This window comes from Triticum dicoccoides, chromosome 6A (genome assembly GCF_002162155.2).
Source record: "Triticum dicoccoides isolate Atlit2015 ecotype Zavitan chromosome 6A, WEW_v2.0, whole genome shotgun sequence".
Taxonomy (NCBI): Eukaryota; Viridiplantae; Streptophyta; class Magnoliopsida; order Poales; family Poaceae; genus Triticum; species Triticum dicoccoides.
In genome coordinates, this window is record NC_041390.1 from 496,028,882 (window position 1) to 496,050,195 (window position 21,314).

Sequence of the window (21,314 nt, forward strand, 5' to 3'; positions counted from 1 at the left end):
CCCGGTCTGCTCCCCGCTTCACACGTAAGTAATCCGGAGACACCTTGTCGAAGAGATTTTTCTCATTCTTCCTCACCCACCGCACTATCCTGTGCTCAAAAGGGGAGGCGTTCGGCGCGTCGTGCTGACCAGGGGCATCTCCAAAGAGAGAGGCCCCCACGCCGGGCAGGCCTTCAAAGAGGAAGGCAAACGAAAATACGGTCGAGCCTTCATCGAAGAGGAATGGGTCCGCGACTATGTTCTTTAGCAGTCGCATCCAACTGTGACTCCTATGTTCGTCTTGTATCAGAAAAAGGTTTGCCGGACTGTGTCCGGAGACCCGGCCAGTCGTACTCCCAATAGCCAGGATTCGGTCCCAGCCAAGGAGACGGGGCCCGATATGGGAGTGGCGTCGGACTGTCCTTCTGTTGAGGGCTCGGAAGATATGTCCGTCACCAACTCGGAAGTGGAGAGCGCCATGAATCATCGGCACCGGAGGGACATTTTACGAAATCCCCACTTTTCAAAAGAGGCGTTCGGCGCCTTCAGCTCGGCTGATGCATACATCCGGGCTGCTCGAGATGGGCTTAACAGAGCCTCAGAGCAGCATTTAAAAGATGTGCAGGTAAGTTTACCTTGTCTGAATTTGATAACCATGTGCCAGCAGCCCCGAGACTTGAAGAAGTTGGTACAAATGATTTAAGGATCATTGTATAACCAGGTTCTTACAAAGAAGAACGACCTGCTAGCCCAAGAGCTGGAAAAGTGCCAGACACAGCTAACTGCTGCTACCATCGAACTGGAAAAGTTCAAGAAGGCGTCCTCTGGTAATACTTCCCTCCGTCAAGAAACAATGATTATATACCAGCCGTGTTATTGTTGCTTGTCTCATAATAGGGTCGTCGGACCAACTGGAAGAGAAACTGAAGGCTGCTCAAACGGGCGAGAAAGAGGCGAAAAGACTACATGCTGCGGGCGAGCGCGTTCTGACCCGAGTCAGAGAGGAGAAAAACAAACTCCAAGATTCCAACATCCAGCTGAGCGAGGAACTGAAAGATGTGCGGGCCGAACTGGCCGACTCCGTGAAGGAGAATAACAGGCTGCGAGGCGGCATATTCAGTATGTGATCGAACTTACCTTATAATAGTTCGGAGATGAAAGGTGCTGACAAAGTTATGTTTGCAGGTATGCTAACAGGCCGTCCCGAAGAGGAGATATCTGGATTGTCGGATGATCTGCTGCAGGGGCTGTCGCAAATGCACGAGCAAGCTCGGCGGGCAATGCGGAGTGTTGCTAAGGCCTTATGGCCTTCCGCCTCCCCTCCAGGAAGTATGGAGGAGCTTGTAGAGCTATTCAAGGTAGCATGGCGACGTATCCGATTATGGAAAATATCGTCCTGCCGGGAGGGTGCGCGAGAGGCCTGGGCCATGGTGAAAACACAGTATACCAAGCTTGATCCGAATCACATGGCCCGGGTCAGACCTTTAGGGTCATATGGGAAAGAAGTGCCCATTAATTTGGTATATGACCAAGTAGCAGTAGCTGCCAAATATTCCCAACAGGATTGTAAGTTAGATAACCTGTTGGATGGTATAGAGGAGGAAATTTATGAGTCTAAGTGATTATGTACTTTCCTTGACATATGTAAATTCTAGCTGAATTGTAAAACGATTTCATGGCAGACCTTTTCGCTTCAGCCTCGGGACCCAAAGGTGCGGAGTGTTTTCGAATACCCGTGCGGCCGAATAGACCGGGGTATGCATGGAAACCAGGCGTAGGGGTCATAGTTGCTTGAACAGACAAGTTGTATCCGGCTATTTATGTTATATTACATTAAAGTTGTAAGAAACATCTTCCAGAGAGAACAGTTCCGTTAGGGGTTCCTTTCCCTGGGTGTGCATGCTTTAATGTGCATGACTATGATTGAAAAATCGCAGTATGCGTGACTTCTGGGGGTTCGCAATGGAGTGAATGCGAAAAAACATCTTTAGTCCACCGACCGAATATTCCCTTAAGAACGCTAGCTTTCGGCTTCACCCAGTCTGAGGTACACATCCGGATGACCCGGCAGTAACAATCGCAGAGGTGCTCCCTTTATGCCCTAGCCAAACTAACGGGAACGTAGGGCATAAGCACAGGAGCCAGGCAACCCATCTTGGCCAAAACTTAAGTCATATCGATGCATATAATGGCGAATAAAAGGTACATATGGGAAAAAAGCATATGTAATGAGCTTAATGCTCAGAGAATAATATCAAGCTTCTATATAAGAAGCCCCCAGGTACAATAGACATACATTTTTGAAGATGTGTGCATCACGGGTGCGCGGTCTAACCGCACAAAAGTTTTAAGGTTAAAGGAAAAAAGAAAAAAAGAAAAAAAAGAAAAAAAGAGAGAAAAGGTGAAGGAGGCAACAGGGGGAAGGGGATGAACAAAAAGTTCAGCTCTAGGCGTAGAACCTTTGGAGTCTGGCCGCGTTCTAGGGGTTCGGCTCCAGGCGATTGTCGGATGCATTACGCAGGCGGTACACTCCTCCGGTGAGAACTTCGTCGATGATGAAGGGACCCTCCCACTTGGGCTTGAGTTTGTCCTTTTTCTTCTCCGGCAGGCATGGAACAAGTTTGCCAACGTTATAAGTCTTGGCCCGCACTTCTCTGCTTTGATACCTGCGAGCCTACTGTTGATAAAATGCGGAACGGGCTTTTGCGACGTCGCGCTCTTCCTCCAGGACATCTAAGTTGTCCTGCCGATCCAGCTCGGCCCGTCTCTCTTCGTACATGCACACTCGAGGTGAGTCATGAATAATGTCGCAGGGTAACAGTGCTTCTGCTCCGTACACCATGAAGAATGGTGTGTATCCGATAGTGTGATTAGGCGTGGTCCGCAGCCCCCAGAGTGCAAAGTCGATCTCCTCAACCCAGTGCTTGTCTGATTCTTTCAAAGACCACACTAGTCTAGGCTTGATGCCGCTCATAATAAGACCATTGGCTCGTTCGACTTGACCGTTTGTCTGCGGATGATAGGTAGAGGCGTAATTGAGCTTGATGCCCAGATTAGCGCACCAGGTTTTCACTTCATCGACTGTGAAGTTGGAGCCCTTATCAGTGATGATGCTATGTGGAACACCATAACGGTGTATGACGCCGGATATGAATTCTATCACCGGCCCGGACTCGGCCGTTTTAACTGGTTTGGCCTCTATCCACTTAGTGAATTTATCCACCATGACCAGCAGATATTTTTTCTTATGGCTTCCTCCTTTAAGGGGTCCAACCATATCTAGTCCCCAGACTGCAAAAGGCCAAGTGATGGGGATTGTTTGTAGGGCGGTGGGGGCATATGGCTTTGGTTGGCGAATAGTTGGTATCCGACGCAATGTTGGACAAGGTCCTGTGCATCTGCTCGGGTCGTCGGCCAATAAAACCTTGTACAGAAGGCCTTGCTAACAAGGGCCCGAGCTGCGGCGTGGTGCCCGCCGAGACCGGCGTGAATCTTAGCCAAGAGCTGCCGCCCCTCCTCCTTGGAGATACATCTTTGAAGGACTCTGGTAGCGCTTTTCTTATAGAGCTCTCCGTCGTGAACCTTGTAGGCCTTCGAACGCCAGACAATGCGGCATGCCTCATTCTGATCCTCAGGAAGTTCCTTCCTATTAAGGTAGGCCAAGAAGGGTTCGGTCCATGGGGTAATGACTGCCATAATGAGATGGGCCGATGGTGTTATTTCGGTGGCTGAGCCTCCGATGATATCGGTGTGTTCGGAAACTGGGGTTGTGTTCGGATCCGGACTAGCGTTGCCGCTTTCCCCTTGCCACACCATGGATGGCTTAAAAAGCCTTTCCAGAAAGATATTAGGTGGGACGGGGTCGCGCTTGGCGCCAATACGAGCAAGAACATCCACCGTTTGATTACTTTCTCGGGCCACGTGATGGAACTCGAGCCCCTCGAACCGAGCTGCCATTTTTAGGACGACATTATGATAAGCTGCCATCTTCGGACCTTTGGCATCAAAGTCTCCATTTATTTGAGATATTGCAAGGTTTGAGTCCCCGCGCACTTCCAGGCGTTGTATGCCCATGGAGACAGCCATCCGAAGACCATGCAATAAGGCCTCGTATTCGGCTGCGTTGTTGGAGTCTGTGTATAGTATTTGGAGTATGTACTGAATGACGTCTCCAGTGGGGGACGTTAAAACGGCGCCCAATCCTAGCCCTGCCAGCATTTTGGAGCCATCGAAATACATAACCCAATTGGAATATGTGTCGTACTCTTTAGGGAGTTCGGCCTCTGTCCATTCGGCGATGAAGTCAAGCAGTACTTGGGATTTAATAGCTCGACGTGGTTTGTATGTAATATCAAATGGAAGGAGCTCGATGGCCCATTTGGCAAGCCGGCCCATGGCATCGCGGTTGTTTATTATGTCGTTGAGTGGTACTTTGGAAGCCACCGTGATCGAACACTCCTGGAAGTGGTGTTGTAGCTTTCGGGATGCCATGAAGACCGCGCATGCTATTTTTTGATAATGGAGGTACCGGGTTTTGCATGGTGTAAGGACAGTGGATACGTAGTATACTAGCTTCTGAAGCGGGAATTTGTGTCCATCCTGTTCCCGTTTAACGACGAGCACGGCGCTCACCACTTGATGTGTTGCCGATATGTATAGCAACATGGGTTCGCCAATGTTTGGCGCGGCCAGGATTGGGTTGCTCGCTAGAAGGGTTTTTATTTCTTCCAGTCCGCTATTGTCGTGTCCGTCCACTCGAAGTGATCGGTTCGCCGAAGAAGGCGATAAAGTGGCAGTGCCTTTTCTCCCAATCTGGAGATAAAGTGGCTTAAAGCTGCCACACAACCCACGAGTTTTTGGACTTGCTTAAGGTCTGTTGGTGTAGCCAATTGTGACAGAGCTCGGATTTTGGCTGGATTTGCTTCAATTCCTCTATTGGAAACGATGAAGCCCAGCAGCTTTCCTGCGGGGACGCCAAAAACACACTTTTCCGGATTGAGCTTAATGTCATATGCACGAAGGTTGTCAAATGTGAGATATGGGTCGTCTATTAGTGTTTCGACGTGCCTTGTCTTGATTACAATGTCATCCACATAGGCTTCAACTGTCCTTCCGATCTGTTTCTCCAGGCATGTTTGGATCATGCGTTAGTAGGTGGCGTCGGCGTTCTTGAGCCCGAAGGGCATGGTGTTGGAGCAGAATGGCCCATATGGGGTGGTGAATTCTGTTGCAGCTTGATCAGACTCCTTCATTTTAATTTGATGGTATCTGGAATATGCGTCGAGGAAACACAGTGAGTCGTGTCCTGCGGTAGCATCAATGATTTGATCGATGCGGGGGAGGGGGAAGGGATCCTTAGGGCGAGCCTTATTAAGGTCTTTAAAATCAATGCACATGCGCCGGGATTTATCCTTCTTTGGTACCATCACCAAGTTTGCCAGCCAGTCCGGATGTTTTATTTTCTAATGAATCCGGCCTCGATTAGCTTGGCTAGCTCCTCTCCCATGGCTTGGTGTTTGTTTCGGAAAAGTGCCGCAGTGTTTGTTTGACCGGTTTGTATCCCTTTAATATGTTGAGGCTGTGTTCGGCCAGCTCGCAGGGGATTCCTGGCATGTCAGAGGGGTGCCAGGCGAATATATCCCAATTTCCACGAAGAAAATCCCGTAGCGCGGCGTCGACCGTTGGGTCTAGCTAGGCCCCAATAGATGTTGTCTTCTTGGGGTCCGTTGGATGGACCTGGAATTTGACTATTTCTTCCGCTGGCTTGAAGGAGGTGGATTTGGCGCATTTGTCTAAGATTACATCCTCTCTGTCCATCGTGGAACGAGTGTGGTTAATTCTTCGGTCGCGAGGGCTTCAGATAATGCCTCAAGGGTCAGGGATGCGGTTTTATTTTCGGCGCGGAGTGCTATGTCCGGATCACTGGCGAGAGTGATTATGCTGTTGGGACCGGCATCTTAAGCTTCATGTACCCGTAATGAGGTACAACTTGGAAGCGTGTAAATGCCTCTCGCCCCAAGAGGGCGTGATATCCGTTGTTGAAAGGGGCCACTTGGAAGGTTATTTCTTCTAACAGTAATTCTCCAGCGTGCCGAATACCACGTCGAGTGTTATCTTTCCCGCACACCATGCCTCCTGACTAAGCATGATTCCTTAGAAGGTCGTGCTACTTTGCTCGATGCGGCTCCTATCTATTTCCATTTTGTGGAGTGTATCTTCGTAGATGAGGTTTAGTCCGCTGCCGCCGTCCATGAGGACCTTGGTGAGCCGAAAGTCGTCCATGATTGGACTGAGGACCAAGGCGGCTGGTGCTCGGACTGTCCTGTATTTTGGTTCGTCACCGGCATTGAAAGTTATAGCCGTGTCGTTCCAAGGGTTTATTGCTGCTATTTGACAGACTTCGGCGAGTTCGTGGAGTGCCCTTTTGCGCCTATTCTTTGAGGTGAATGTCTCAAAGACCGTCAGTACTTTGGGATCGTCGTCTTCTGGGGGTGTTGTTCCGGGGTATTATTGGTGAGGATATCCTCGCCGCTCTTGGTCACTTGCCGGAGTATCCAACATGCTCTAAAGCTATGTGTTGGTATGTTATCCGGTGTTGCATGTATTTTGCATGGCCCATCGAGCCATCCTTCCAGAACGGTTCCTCGCCTCGTACTGGACTTATATTTCTTTACTATTGGACCTGGCATGTTACAAGGGCGCGCCCTTTTCACCTGAATGAGGGATTGGGTGGGGACCGATGGTTCCCAACGGGCTGCCTGAGTTTTCCAGGCGCTTTCCATTGTGTTGTACTTCTGTACGATAGTTGCCAAGTCAGCAAACGGTAGTATGCGACGGTGGTTGATGGTGTTGAGGATTCCTTCGTCCATGCAATTGTTGCGGAACGCTGAGATCGCTTCCTCGTACGACAATCTTTAATCTTGTCTTTGATAAGAAGGAATCTGGCCCAGAAGTGGTGGACCATTTCCTGAGACTGATGTTGTATGCTCATGAGAGCGCTTATATTTGGGTGGGTGGGTGGTTTTAAATCTGAACCCTGGCCCAATTTTGGATCCGGAGTCTTAAGGACTTCCGGACTTAACAGATCGGGCTCCGGGATATCCACTTATTTCTTAGGCTCATCGCCCGATTCTATGTTCGGAGGGCAGAATGCATCTCCTCGCAGGTGGGTATCCGGCTCTTCGAAGTCGGAGATCCGAGCATAGTCTGTCCTTAGTATGGATGAAGAATCGTCTTGCTCCTCGACTATCGCTATCTGGTGGGTGATCGGTGGAGATTTGATTTCTCTCTGATCGGGTTTAAGCCCAATTCGATCGTTGTTTGTGGCGACCCCCAGGGCGGCGATGCGATCTAGGAGCTCGTTTAAAGATGAAAGCTCCACTGGATCCATCTGCTTGGAGTGTTCGGAGTCGATACGAAGGGGATTTTTGATGACCCGAGAGGTCATCATCGACTCAACAACCAAACGGGCGGTCATGGTAAAGCCGCCCAGCCGGAGGGTTTGGCCCGGGGCGAGTGCTCCTCCGGCGGTGATATCGTCCTTGAGAACAAGGCGAGGCATCGATCCTGTCATCGACGTCACAGTGGAACTCTCAATGAAAGCACCAATGTCGGTGTCAAAACCGGCGGATCTCGGGTAGGGTGTCCCGAACTGTGCGTCTAGGATCGATGGTAACAGGAGACGGGGGACACAATGTTTTACCCAGGTTTGGGCCCTCTCTATGGAGGTAATATCCTATGCCCTGCTTGATTGATCTTGATGAATATGAGTATTACAAGAGTTGATCTACCACGAGATCGTAATGACTAAACCCTAAAGTCTAGTCTGGCTATGATTATTCGGGGGTATCTACGGACCTAGCCCTCTGGTTTATATAAGCACATGAGGGATCTAGTGTTACATAAGGTCAATTACAGAGAAAGGAATATTCATATTTGGTCGCCAAGCTTGCCTCCCACGCCAAGGAGAGTCCCATCCAGACATGGGTAGAGTCTTCAGTCTTCGTATCTTCACAACCCATCAGTCCGGCCCATATCCAATAGGCCGGACGCCCGAGGACCCCTTAGTCCAGGACTTCCTCAGTCGATGTGTGGAGTAATAGTAGTAGATGCAGAATCGTTTCGGTCTACTTATCGCGGACGTGATGCCTATATATATGATCATGCCTAGATATTCTCATAATTATGCACTTTTCTATCAGTTGCTCGACAATAATTTGTTCACCCACCGTAATACTTATGCTATCTTGAGAGAAGCCACTAGTGAAACCTATGGCCCCCGGGTCTATTCTCTATTATACTAATCTTCCGTCAACAAGCTATTTCTATCGCCATTTATTTTTGCAATCTTTACTTTCAATCTATGTCATAAAAATACCAAAAATATTTATCTTATTATTATTATCTCTATCAGATCTCACTCTCGTAAGTGACCGTGAAGGGATTGACAATCCCTTTATCGCGTTGGTTGTGAGGTTCTTATTTGTTTGCGTAGGTACGAGGGACTTGCGTGTAGTCTCCTACTGGATTGATACCTTGGTTCTCAAAAACTGAGGGAAATTCTTATGCTACTTTGCTGCATCACCCTTTCCTCTTCAAGGGAAAACCAACGCAGTGCTCAAGAGGTAGCAACGTTCACATGACACCATTGTCGGCGTTCTGGGAATAGGGGTCCCCAGACTTGCCTGCCTGCGGCCCACGGCGTGGCTCCACCAGCGGCCCCGTACGGCCCATCTTAACCAGCAAACACTCAAGAAGGGGCCAAGCCTCGTGAGGCGGACGACGCAAGACCTCCTCAGGGGCGGCCTCACCAGGCTGGGCCACGAGGGGCGGAGAGATCAAGGCAAGGGACACCTCGCGAGGTTCCTGTGACGCAAGCCATGACGACTGGAACCAGGCGGGCGCCAGCGCGTGCAGTGTCCTTGTTTCCTCTTTGGTGCTAAAGAGGCAAGTGCGGGCGAGGAGTCCCGAGGCATCAGGCAAAGGTTTCCATATCGGTGCAACAAGACCAAGACCAGCAGGATGACAGGACAGAGGTCACCGTGAAGCCCAAGACGGCGTCACCACCAGAGCCTTTGGCAGGCGAAGACCATTTTTTGTCAGGATAGCTTGTACTAGCTGCCCCCTTCAAATTGGCCGTTGTGGGATCTCTTCCCGCCTAATTTTGGGAAGAGGACCCGAGCTCTATATATAGGACTAGCCACCATCATAGGGATCTGCTCTCATCTCATCTTGGACCGGATTCATTCTACCAAAGCCACCACACTCACCAAGCACAAGAGCACCTCTTCTCAGGAGGCTGTTCTTCCCTTCCTCAGCCCAAGAGGCAATCCACCACACCACACTGGAGTAGGGTATTACACCACATCCGTGGACCGAACCAGTATAAACTCTTGTGTCTCTTGTTCTTTGGGTTCGTCGAGCTAGGCCGTGAGATCATGATGTGTGCGAGCTAGAGAGGGGGAGAGATCTTCGTGCGCACCCTAGTGTTCAAACCTCAAGGGTTTTGTCGGAACCCGAAATCCTACATTTGGCGCGCTAGGTAGGGGTGCGCTTAAGCTTTCCCCTTCGTCAATTCGCGCTTCGCCACTCCACCAAGTTCATGGCCGACGTTCGCCGGGCCCGCGCTGAGCGCCGGGCCGCCCTCGCCACATGTGTCACTCAGACAGCCCCTATCGGCGGGCCTCCCCATCGTTCTCCATCACCCGCCGCGAACGCCGCCACCGGCCCGGCGGCAAACGAGAAGCAAGCCTACTCACTGCACCCCTCCGTGGGCGAGACGGCCGCACCGCCACCCCATCGCTGACTCCGGCCGGCTCATCGTCTCACGCTCGCCGCGCACCCACGGACAGCAGGCCACGCTGCTCATGACACGCGAGCTCCTGCGCTACCGCCCGGTCGACGACCTCTACGGGGACTGGTTGACCCCATCGCCGAGCTCGTTAGTGCTCCGGGGGGCTCTCCTGCACCATCCCTCTCGTTGCCTCGCCCGTCCCCGGCTGCGGGCGATATGGCTCATGGAGCGCCTCCGCCCCCTCCGCACCAAGATGGTGCCCTCGCGCCAAGATGTGCGGCTCATGGAGCGCTTCCGCCTCCTCCGCGTCAAGACGGCGTCCTCGCTCCAAGATGTGCGGTCCCCCGGCGTGATCCACCGCGCCGTGTGCCCGCGCATGAAGAAAGAAGCTGCCAAGAGATTCCCCGTCTGTAAGAAAACACTCCACCGCTCCCAGCAGCACCACGTCAGGATTGCTTGCTGCGGCAGGGCCATGCGCCACTTGCCGTGGCGGTGCATGGGGCACCAAGATCAAGCTCCGCCTCCACGACGGGCCCCGGTGGCCATGGCAGCCTGCCGCGCCTTCACTCCTGAGCTGTGTAACATCGTCTGGCCAGGCAAGTTCAAGCCGGATCTGCCTCCTCGCTACGACAGCACCCCCAACCCTATGGAGTTCTTGCAGCTTTACGAGCTGAGGATCAAGGCGGCCAACGGCGACGAAAAGGTCATGGCGAACTGGTTTCCCATGGCTCTCAAGGACGGCGCTCACTCATGGCTCCTAAACCTGCCCCCGGGCTCGATTTCCTCCTGGGATGAGATGCGCAACCACTTCATCGCCAACTTCCAGGGCAATCGCGACCGCCCCCCGGCCCGTTGGTGACCTGCGTCACATCAAGCAACAGCCGGGAGAGACCCTGCAGAAGTACATCCAGCGCTTCAACAGCGTGCGCCTCAAGATCCCCAAGGTAATGGATGAGGCCATCATCTCAGCGTTTTTCGATGGCGTCCGTGACATCAAGATGAAGCAGGAGCTTGCCATCCATGAGGAGTTGTGCACGACTTTAGAGCTGTTCAACATAGCAACCAAGTGTGCAAGAGCTGAGGAGGGGTGCCTCTCCCTCCTCGAGCTCCCCGCTGCGGATCCAGAGGAGAAGAAGGCCAAGGTCAAGGACGTGAAGCGCAAGGGGGTGGCCGTACTCGCGGCCGAGCCAGACACAAAGCGTGGCCAAGATCTTCTCGAGTCGTCCAAGGGCAGCCGTACGTTCTGCACCTTCCACAATGTGCGCAGCCAAAACACCAACGATTGTCAAGAGCTCAGGGCCATTCGAGATGGACGCTTCCGTTGACGCCCCGAGCGCAACGACTGGGGCTATGGCCGAGGAGGTGGACGAGGTGGAGGACGTTGGGATGACCGCGGCCCTCGCCAGGAGTGGCACGAGCAGCCTCACGAGGACCGCTGGTAGGACCAGCCTCGTGAGGGCGCCTGGAGGGACCAGCCTCGCGAGGATCGTCCTCAGGGCAACCCTGGTCTCCCTCCACTGCTGCCGTCACCAAGGAGGAATGACGACCACCAATAGGACGAAGGGGCTGGGGGCTTCCAGAAGCCACATGCCATCGCCTGCATCTTGGGTGGCGCTCAGGCCCCAGCTTCCCAATGCATCTTCAAGCAGTTCTCTCGTGATGTGAATGCAGCCCTCCCCAAGCTCGAGGCTATGTGCCCGCTCAGGTGGTCCAAGTACGCCATCACCTTTAGCTCGGCGGACCAGCTCAAATGCGCGACAACCGCTGGCGTCCTCTCGATGCTCTATTCACCCGTCATTAGCAATGTCCAAGTCACCAAGACCCTCATCGACGGCGGCGCAGGGCTCGGTGTCCTGTCCATCGAGACGTTCAACAGCCTTCAAGTGCCATACGATCAGCTCTAGCCCACCAAGCCTTTCTCAGGAGTGACTGGCGGCTCCACCACCCTGATAGGGCAAGTTCGTCTCCCTGTCACCTTCGGTCAGCGTGACAACTACCACACCGAGCTCGTTGACTTCGATGTCACCCACATCTGCCTGCCCTACAATGCCATCCTCGGGTACCCCGCACTAGCCAAATTCATGGCAGTCACCCACCATGGCTACAATGTCCTCAAGATGCCGGAAAGCTGCGGAATCATCATTGTCGGTGTCAAAACCGGCGGATCTCGGGTAGGGGGTCCCGAACTATGCGTCCAGGCCGGATGGTAATAGGAGGCAGGGGACACAATGTTTTACCCAGGTTTGGGCCCTCTTGATGGAGGTAAAACCCTACGTCCTGCTTGATTAATATTGATGATATGGGTAGTACAAGAGTAGATCTACCACGAGATCGGAGAGGCTAAACCCTAGAAGCTAGCCTATGGTATGATTGTATGGTGTGGTTGTTGTCCTACGGACTAAAACCCTTCGGTTTATATAGACACCGGAGAGGGTTAGGGTTACACAAGGTCGGTTACAAAGGAGGAGATATCCATATCTGTATTGCCTAGCTTGCCTTCCACGCCAAGTAGAGTCCCATCCGGACATGAGACGAAGTATTCAATCTTGTATCTTCATAGTCTAACAGTCCGGCCAATGGAGATAGTCTGGCTATCCGGAGACCCCCTAATCCAGGACTCCCTCAGTAGCCCCTGAACCAGGCTTCAATGACGATGAGTCCGGCGTGCAGTATTGTCTTCGGCATTGCAAGGCGGGTTCCTTCTCCGAATACATCACAGAAGAATTTGAATACGAGGATAGTGTCCGACCCTGCAAAATAAGTTCCACATACCGCCGTAGAGAGAATAATATTTTCGCAAATCCAATTTGCTGACTTGTTTTGGCAGCATGACGTTATGTCATGGCCCGGTGATTATTCGAACCGTTTTTCTTCAACAGCTCCACATGTAACGCGAGGCGGTTTCTTAACACGTCTTGTCAAAGCAGAGACCGTGTTCCCCCAATTACGGGATTCTCATTAATGCGGTCGTGGGTAACCCAACCGTGTCTAGGACTCCTAGATTATAGGCAAGTCCTAAACGGCTACAGAGAGGACGCTTGATATTCACCCTCTTTATAAAGGGACAAGGTTTTTGCTTTTTCCCTCTCATGCTCAATCGAACCCTTCCCCCGCCTCGAGTTCCAACACCCAAAGCCCAGGTTAGGTGCTCCGGATCTTCAATCATGTCCGGATCCAGCCTTCAAGGCCGATGGATGCCCTCCTCCGTGACGGAAGAGGACATCAAGAAGTTGAGGGAGGCCAGATACCTGACCGCCGAGGTTTCGCATCGGCTACCTGCTCGAGGGCAGGTCGTCCCTACTCCCGAACCCAACGAGAACGTCGTGTTCGTCTCCCACTTCCTCTGAGGCCTAGGCCTCACTCTGGATCCCTTCGTCAGGGGTTTGATGTTCTATTACGGGCTAGATTTCCATGATCTAGCTCCGGACTCCTTTCTCCACATCTCGACATTTATTGTCGTGTGTGAGGCCTTCCTCCGTATTACCCCTCACTTCGGCCTGTGGCTCAAGACCTTTGAAGTGAAGCCAAAGATGATCGAGGGGCAACATGCAGCGTGCGAAGGTGCATCAATAGGCAAGATGGCAGGAGCTCCATGGCCGAAAGGTTCCTTTCCAGAGGTGTCCGAATTATGGCAACGGGAGTGGTTTTACGTCACGGCTCCCAGAAGTGCCAAGTGGGCGGCTGCCCCCGCTTTCCGCTCGGGCCCCCCACCACAACTGATGTCATGGATTAGCAGAGGTTTGAGCTGGGGTCCAGCCAAGGACATGCCTATGCTGCAAAGCCTCATTCAAGATCTCTTCGAGGGAGATTTTAATTTGGTTGTGGTAATACAAGTTATGCTGGTTCGTCAAGTCCAACCTTGCAAATGCCGCCCCCTTCGCTTGTGGGAGTTCAACCCAGAAGGACCGCGTGCCATTCAAAGTTTCCTCGGGCTGACGCACGAGGAGATGTACAAGTCATTCTTCCGACCTCAAGTAGAGTGTCCGGAAATTACCGAGGACGTGGGCCTGAGCAGTAACCGTGCCGCCGAACAAGTAAGAAATCCTCTAGCCGAACACATTGTCTTTTATTCATCATGAAGTTATTTATGAGAGTTCGCTCTTTGACCAGGACTGGCTAACAAAGGTGAAGATGATTCGGTGTTTGGCCCCCCTCCCTGAGGGTTTGGAAAATTCGGTATTGGAAAAGATGCTCGAGGTCGCACCTGCCCGGAGCCCTTGAAGGAAGATACGGGGGATAATACGGGCGGATGCGGGCCCCCATTGCTCCCAGTTCCAACCGAGGGAATGAGCGTCTCCATGAAGGAGGATAACCGGGGGAGGAAAAGGACTGCTTCCGAGGATCCGGAAGCCGAGGCCTCTAAACGGGAGAAGAAGTCTCCCACAGAGGGTCCTGCCTCGGGGGGGGGGGTGCCTTTGCCGCACAAAGTCCGCGGGGGGATCAGCCCTCCAACGAGTCGTAAGTGATCCAAAATACTTTAATAGTGAAGGTATACTATCTTTCTTCTGAGAAAATAACCGCCACATATATCTTGCAGTTCGGGCCTTAGCCCCTCTCAGCTGAGCTCGTCTTCGGTGCATCTTCTTCCAGAGATGATGGAGAGCGAAACGCCTCCCCCGGACTCCTCCGCTCAAGAAGCGGGCGACCCCGAAGTGTCGTCATGGAGGGCCTCTCCGGACACGGTGAGGCCAGAAGATAATCCCATAGACCCCCGAAGTCCCCAGCGTCCGGCTCCCGAAGAGAGCAAACAAAAGAGTCTGGCACCGTTTGGTATGCGGTTGGACGTTCTGAGGGAGCTAGTGGGGCGAGCGGCCATCTCAGAAGAACACCGTACATTGATGGGTACGGTGATGGAGAGAATTTCGTCCGCCGAAAGCGGATTACATGAAGCCTTTATAAGTCTACTGACAGGCTTTGAGGTACGTGAGATAATATGTGATAGTACCGCACATGTTAGGTGTGCCCTGTGTAGATAGTAGCCCCTAAGACTCTGGTTGTCATCGAGAACGGTGGCGAACAGAGGATCATAGTCCCAGGCAATAACCATACTGCCCTTATGTGCAGGTGGGGGAAGCTCCGGTGGCTAGCCGGACTAGTGAGTTTGCCAAATTAAAACGGCAACTGGATGCGGCAGACGCCAACATCGAGCTTGTTAACAAGAGGCTTGACGAGGCACAGGGTAAGTGTTATTATCTGGTGAACGCCACATAGTAAGAGCAGCATGATGCCAGTATCTTTAATATGTTGTGACTGCAGATGGAGCTGCCACCGTGGAAACCTTGCGGGCAGAACTTGCCCGAGCCAAGGAACAAGCAAGGATTAGTAATGCGGCTGCTTTGAAGGCGGCCAAGAGTTGAAAGCCGAGAAGGCCGCACATTGCGAGAGCCAAGAGAAGATGGCCAAGATGGCCGTAGAGTTAAAAGACACTGCCGACCGTTTTCGGCTCCTTGAAAAAGAAAACCGAGCGAAGGCAACGGACCTTGAGAAGGCCACGATGGCGGACAAAGACATCGAAGAAGGAGGAGCTGCGGGAAGCCGGGGATATTGCGGCTGGGAAGCCCTTCATGCTACGGAGGAAGTTCGGAGATCCACGGTATGCCCCTCTGGATCGGCTGTGGAGTTTAGCAGATGCGTATATGGACTTGGCGGCGAGCGCTGCCAATGTGGCCAAATACTTCCAAGGTTAAGCGGATCGTGAAGTGGACAAGCTGTTATGGTCGCAATTCAACATTCCAGAGCGTCCACTTCCATTGACTGATCAGCTAGCCGAATGGGCCGAACTAAATAGGTTGTCCGGACTCGCCATGAGGTCTGCCGTGGATCAGCTATGGCCGGAAAAGCCAAAGCCGAACAGCTATTTCAGTTTAGTGCAGCGGTTCCTTGGTGTGGTGCCGCGCATTAATGCGATGAAGAGGTTGGTGTGCATAGAAGGCTCGCAGATGGACCTTGCCCGTGTTAAAGCATACTGGGCGGAGATGGACACTACCACTGTTACGGCGCAGGGTTTGGCCATAGGCCGAGTCGGTGCCGAGCACTATTTCGAGGAGGTTCTCGAGGGTGCTCATTTGATAGAGGCCGAGTGCTCGAAGAATATTATGTTTGAGTGATATGTATTCTCATTGTAAACACAATGCTTTTATGAAATTTTATAGGGTTATGTTTATACTTTTGCCTGAAAGTAGTATGATGCCTCCTGTGTGGCCGTTTATGTATACATGTGTATAACCTGAAAGATTGCAGCCGTCGGCTTCAACCCCCACGCATATAATGCGGAGGTGCTCGTGAAAAACGTGTGTTCACACTTAACCCAACGTCTTGGTCCTATTAAGGAGGTGATAGCATAGAGAACGAGGTAACCGGACTATAATGCTTTAACACTTTCACTTAGCCATAGGAGTTTGACAGTGGGGCTACTAGATAGCCCCTGGTGGCTCCGCACTCTCCCGAACTCGGGGTGCATACATGCCTGGCCAGAAAACGGCCCTTTGTTAAGGCGGAGGAATTCTAACATTCCGATAGGTCACCGAGTGGTTGACCAGTCTCACGCTATATCATGACAGTTAGTTTTCGGCTTTCTCTACTGAGGTGCTCGTCCGGATGAACCAGGGCACAATCGCAGTAGTTCTCCTGGTGCTGCCTTAGCTGATAAAGCAGAACGTAAGGCACCAAAACACAGGAGCCGAGCAAACCCAACATTTGTCCAAAGACAATGATTCAGAGCTGATGCATATAAGGCCAAACTCGCGACGCTGAACACTCCCTAAGGTATTCGGTCTTTATGGTATAAACCGGTCCTAAATAGTGCCCTTTGTAAGAAGCCCCTTGTGTCCAGGTACGTGCATTATTCTGACGTGGCCACATGCCAAGACGTCAGCATCCTTCTCAATTGTGCTGAGAATTCGGTGATGTGTATCAACAAGAGACAGTAAAAAGGTTTACGCAGGGTCTTAATCTAAAAAGAATCCTTGGAACGGGTCCCTGCTGCACGTCTGCGCCTGTGTCTCCGTTGTGCCGTATCTTGGACGGGTGTAGCACGATGGTCATCTGTAAAAGAGAGGAATTTAGGTCAAAAAGTTGTCGTGCAGAGAGATAGTTTTTAAAGAAACCATGTATAACTAGAAATGAGTATAAATTGCCACTTGTCTGCGCGTGTTGGGCCCCTTGTATTTGTAATAGGGGTGTGGCCATCAATCCGGTATAAATTACATATAGCAGCGCCGGACTCATCTAACCGCGTCCGTGGTCTTGACGACCTATCAAATACTTTAGTTGGCGAGGCCGTTTTTAGTGTGCGGCTGCCAAGGCAGTCGCATTCTCTTTGGCGCGCAAGGATCGCTTAATACTTCCATTCACTATAATGATGCCGCGTGGACCGGGCATCTTGAGCGTCAGGGAAGCGTAATGTGGTATTGCATTAAAGCAAGCAAAAGCTTCGCATCCAAGTAGTGCTTGATAGCCACTTTGGAACGGAGCGATGTGGAAGGTTAAATGTTCGCTACAGAAGTTATCGGGGAAGCCGAATATAACCTTTAGTAGCAGGGAGCCCGTGCAATGAGCCCCTGGGCCTGGCGTTACTCCTTTAAAGGTAGTATTGCTATGGCAAATTTTTGTTGGGTCTATCCCCATTTCACGGATTGTATCCTGGTATATCAGGTTTAGACTGCTGCCACCGTCCATCAGGACTCGTGTGAAGTGGTCTCCGTGACTTATTGGGTCTAATACCAGGGCAGCCCATCCTGCACGCCGGATACTTGCTGAGTAATCACGATGGTCGAAAGTGATCGGTTGAGACGACCAGTGGCAGGACTCCATGGTGATAGGCCCTTGGGCATATTTTTCTGGGAGTGTCGTTTTGTTTCTCCCCTTGATCACATGTAACACGTTTACTGTTTTGACTTCTGGTGGAAATTTCTTTTGTTCCCCAGTGTCTTGCTTGAGAGGCTCATCCTCGTCTTTGCTTGGTGTATCCTCCCCCTTGTGTATGGCGTTGAGCTTGCCGGACTGCTTGAAGACCCAACATTCTTTGTGGGTATGATTAGCGGGTTTACCAGGGGTGCTATGGATCTGACATATTTGGTCCAGAATTTTGTTTAGGCTGGACAGTTCGTCTCTGGCGCCTTTAGAGGGCGGCTTTTGCTGACCTGGCCGAGAGCTTTTGAATCCGGCGTTCTGCCGTGCTCTTCGTGCTGTCTTCTTTATTCCGGCGTTTGTTATTCCTGTTGCGCCATGATTTCCCGTTTCCATCTCTAACTTCGGATGTACTGGGGTCGCTGGTGCTGCATCTGGCTAGCCAGCTATCCTCACCCGCGCAAAAGTGGGTCATGAGGCTTGTTAGTGCTGCCATTGTTCTCGGCTTTTCTTGGCCGAGGTGTCTGGCAAGCCATTCTCACAGACGCTATGCTTAAAGGCTGCCAAGGCTTCGGCGTCCGCACAGTCGACAATTTGGTTCTTTTTAGTAAGAAACCTGTTCCAAAGCTTTCGGGCTGACTCTCCGGCCTGTTGAGTTATATGACTCAAATCATCCGCGTCCGGAGGTCGGACATAAGTCCCTTGAAAATTTGCCCGAAAGGCGTCTTCGAGCTCTTCCCAACTTCCAATGGAGCTTTCGGGGAGGCTCTTAAGCCAGTGCCGAGCTGGCCCTTTAAGTTTGAGGGGTAAATACTTAATGGCGTGGAGATCATCTCCCCGAGCCATGTGGATATGGAGGATATAGTCCTCAATCCAGACCCCAGGGTCTGTTGTTCCATCGTATGCCTCTATGTTTACGGGTTTGAATCCCTCTGGAAATTCATGGTCCAGCACCTCATCGGTGAAACATAGGGGGTGTGCGGCACCCCTATATCTGGGTGTACCGCGTTGTACGGATGTTTGTTGTGTTACATCGTATGCTGGAGCACGCTTGCGTGGTCCATAGATGGATCTGGTTTCGCCCTCCTTTTGATGCGAGCCCTCGCGTAGACCGCGTATTGGCTTATGTGCGGCGTTGCTTGCCGCTTTATGTTGGCCGTAAGGTCGTCTATCCGTGTAACGCCCTCGATGCGGCTATGTCTCCCACGTGTCAAGGCACGACTTAGAAGCATAACCGCATTGAAAGCAATGTCGCAAGTTAGGCAATCTTCACAACATCCCATGTAATATAGATAATAAAAGGGGAGATAACATAGTTGGCTTACACTCGCCACATCAATCAAGTACATAAATAACATTACATCATTCAAACACTCATGGCCCGACTACGGCGCCAAAATGAAAGAACAACCCAACATGCGACACGGTCCCGATCACCCCCAACTAGGCACCACTACTGATCATCAGGGAAAGACACGTAGTATCGTTGAGAGTCCTCATCGAACTCCCACTTGAGCTCAAGCGCGTTACCTGGAGCGGAATCATCAGGCCCTGCATCTAGTTTGGAAGTAATCTGTGAGCCACAGGGACTCAGCAATCTCGCACCCTCGCGATCAAGACTATTTAAGCTTAATAGGTAAGGCAAGGTAAATATGTGGAGCTGCAGCAAGCGACTAGCATATATGGTGGCTATCCTGTTCGCAAAAGAGAGCGAGAAGAGGAGGCAAAGCGCGAACGAGTAACTAGAGGGCATCCTGCGGCAAGCATTACTCCAACACCGTGTTCACTTCCCGGACTCCGCCGAGAAGAGACCATCACGGTAACTCACACGGTTGATTCATTTTAATTAAGTTAAGGTTCAAGTTATCTACAACCGGACATTAACAAATTCCCATCTGCCCATAACCGCGGGCATGGCTTTCGAAAGTTCAAATCCCTGCAGGGGAGTCCCAACTTAGCCCATGACAAGCTCTCATGGTCAACGAAGGAATAGACCTCCTCCCGAGACGTTCCGATCAGACTCGGTACCTCGGTTCTTCAAGACACTTCGACAGGTTAAAACAAATCCAGCAACACCGCCCGAATGTGCTGACAAATCCCGATAGGAGCTGCACATATCTCTTTCTCAGGGCACACTCAGATTGTCCTAGGTACGGGTAGGCCAGCCCAGAGTTGCCCCTGGTGGCCACCGGCAGCTGACAGGTGGACCAACACTCAGAGGAGCACTGGCCTGGGGGGTTTAAATATGATGACCCTCGGGCTCCGGAAACCCAAGGGAAAAAGAGGCTAGGCGGCAAATGGTAAAACCAAGGTTGGGCATTGCTGGAAAAGCTTTAATCAAGGCGAACTATCAAGGGGTTCCCATTATAACCCAACCGCGTAAGGAACGCAAAATCCGGGAACATAACACCGATATGACGGAAACTAGGTCGGCAAGAGTGGAACAAAACACTAGGCGAGAGGCCGAGCCTTCCACCCTTTACCAAGTATATAGATGCATTAAGATAACAAGATAATATAATGATATCCCAACAAGTAAATAATGTTCCAACAAGGAACGGTCTCCAAACTTCACCTGCAACTAGCAACGCTATGAGAGGGGCTGAGCAAAGCGGTAACATAGCCAATCAATGGTTTGCTAGGACATGGTGGGTTAGAGGCTGAACATGGCAACTTGGGAGGCATGATAAGCAAGTGGTAGGTATCGCAGCATAGGCAAAGCAAAAGAGCGAGCATCTAGCAAAGCAAAGATAGTAGTGATTTCGAGGGTATGATCATCTTGCCTACAAAGTTGTCAGAGTTGACTGGATCCTCGAAAGCAAACTCAACGGGCTCCTCATTAGCGAACTCGTCTCCCAGCTCTACCCAAACAAGACAAGCAAGCAACAAGGACACAATCAACCACGTGCAAGGATCAAACAACATGATGCAAAGATGGTATGCTATGCGGGATGCACATGCAAGATTTGACAAGGGATGCACCAAGTTGAACTCAACTTGGAAAACCAAGTGTGTCACTGGAAAGATGATATGAAATCGCTTGAAAACGATACAAAGAACGCCGGAATCGGAGCTACGGTTTGGAAATGGCAAGCGATTCAAATATGGCCACGTTCTGCGATTTACAGCAAGTAGTCATCTAAATGCAACAAGATGAACATGCTACAGCACCCAAACATGGCAACAAAATACATGGCAGGGATGCATTCATGATGCTTAACAAAAGTCTAGCACTGAGCTATGGCCAATTCATCCATTAACAGGTTCAAACAAGCATGGCAAAAATGCATTTGACAAACAGATTTCAGACTTAGTGAAATTAACACTTGTCTGGAATTTCAGATCAGATAGCACTCTTCTAACAGCATTTCGGACATCAAGATGAACTCAAATGAAAAGGATGCAATGAGATGAAATGATGTACTCTCTGAGACGAACATTTTGATATGCTATATGCCCAAAATGGAGCTACGGATGAGGAGATACGACATGATGAACATAGCAAATTATTAGGGTTTCGGGCAAAGAAAGTCAACCGAGACGAAACCGGATCCAGATCTAGTCCGCGTGTACTGTAGCAGTGGCGCGACTCCCGAGGATCGTTGGCCGGAATCGAGGAGGCAGGCAGCGGTGGACCCGTGCCGGAGAAGAGCGGGGGCGGCGCCGGCGGGCTTCGGGCGGCGGAGAGGAAGGT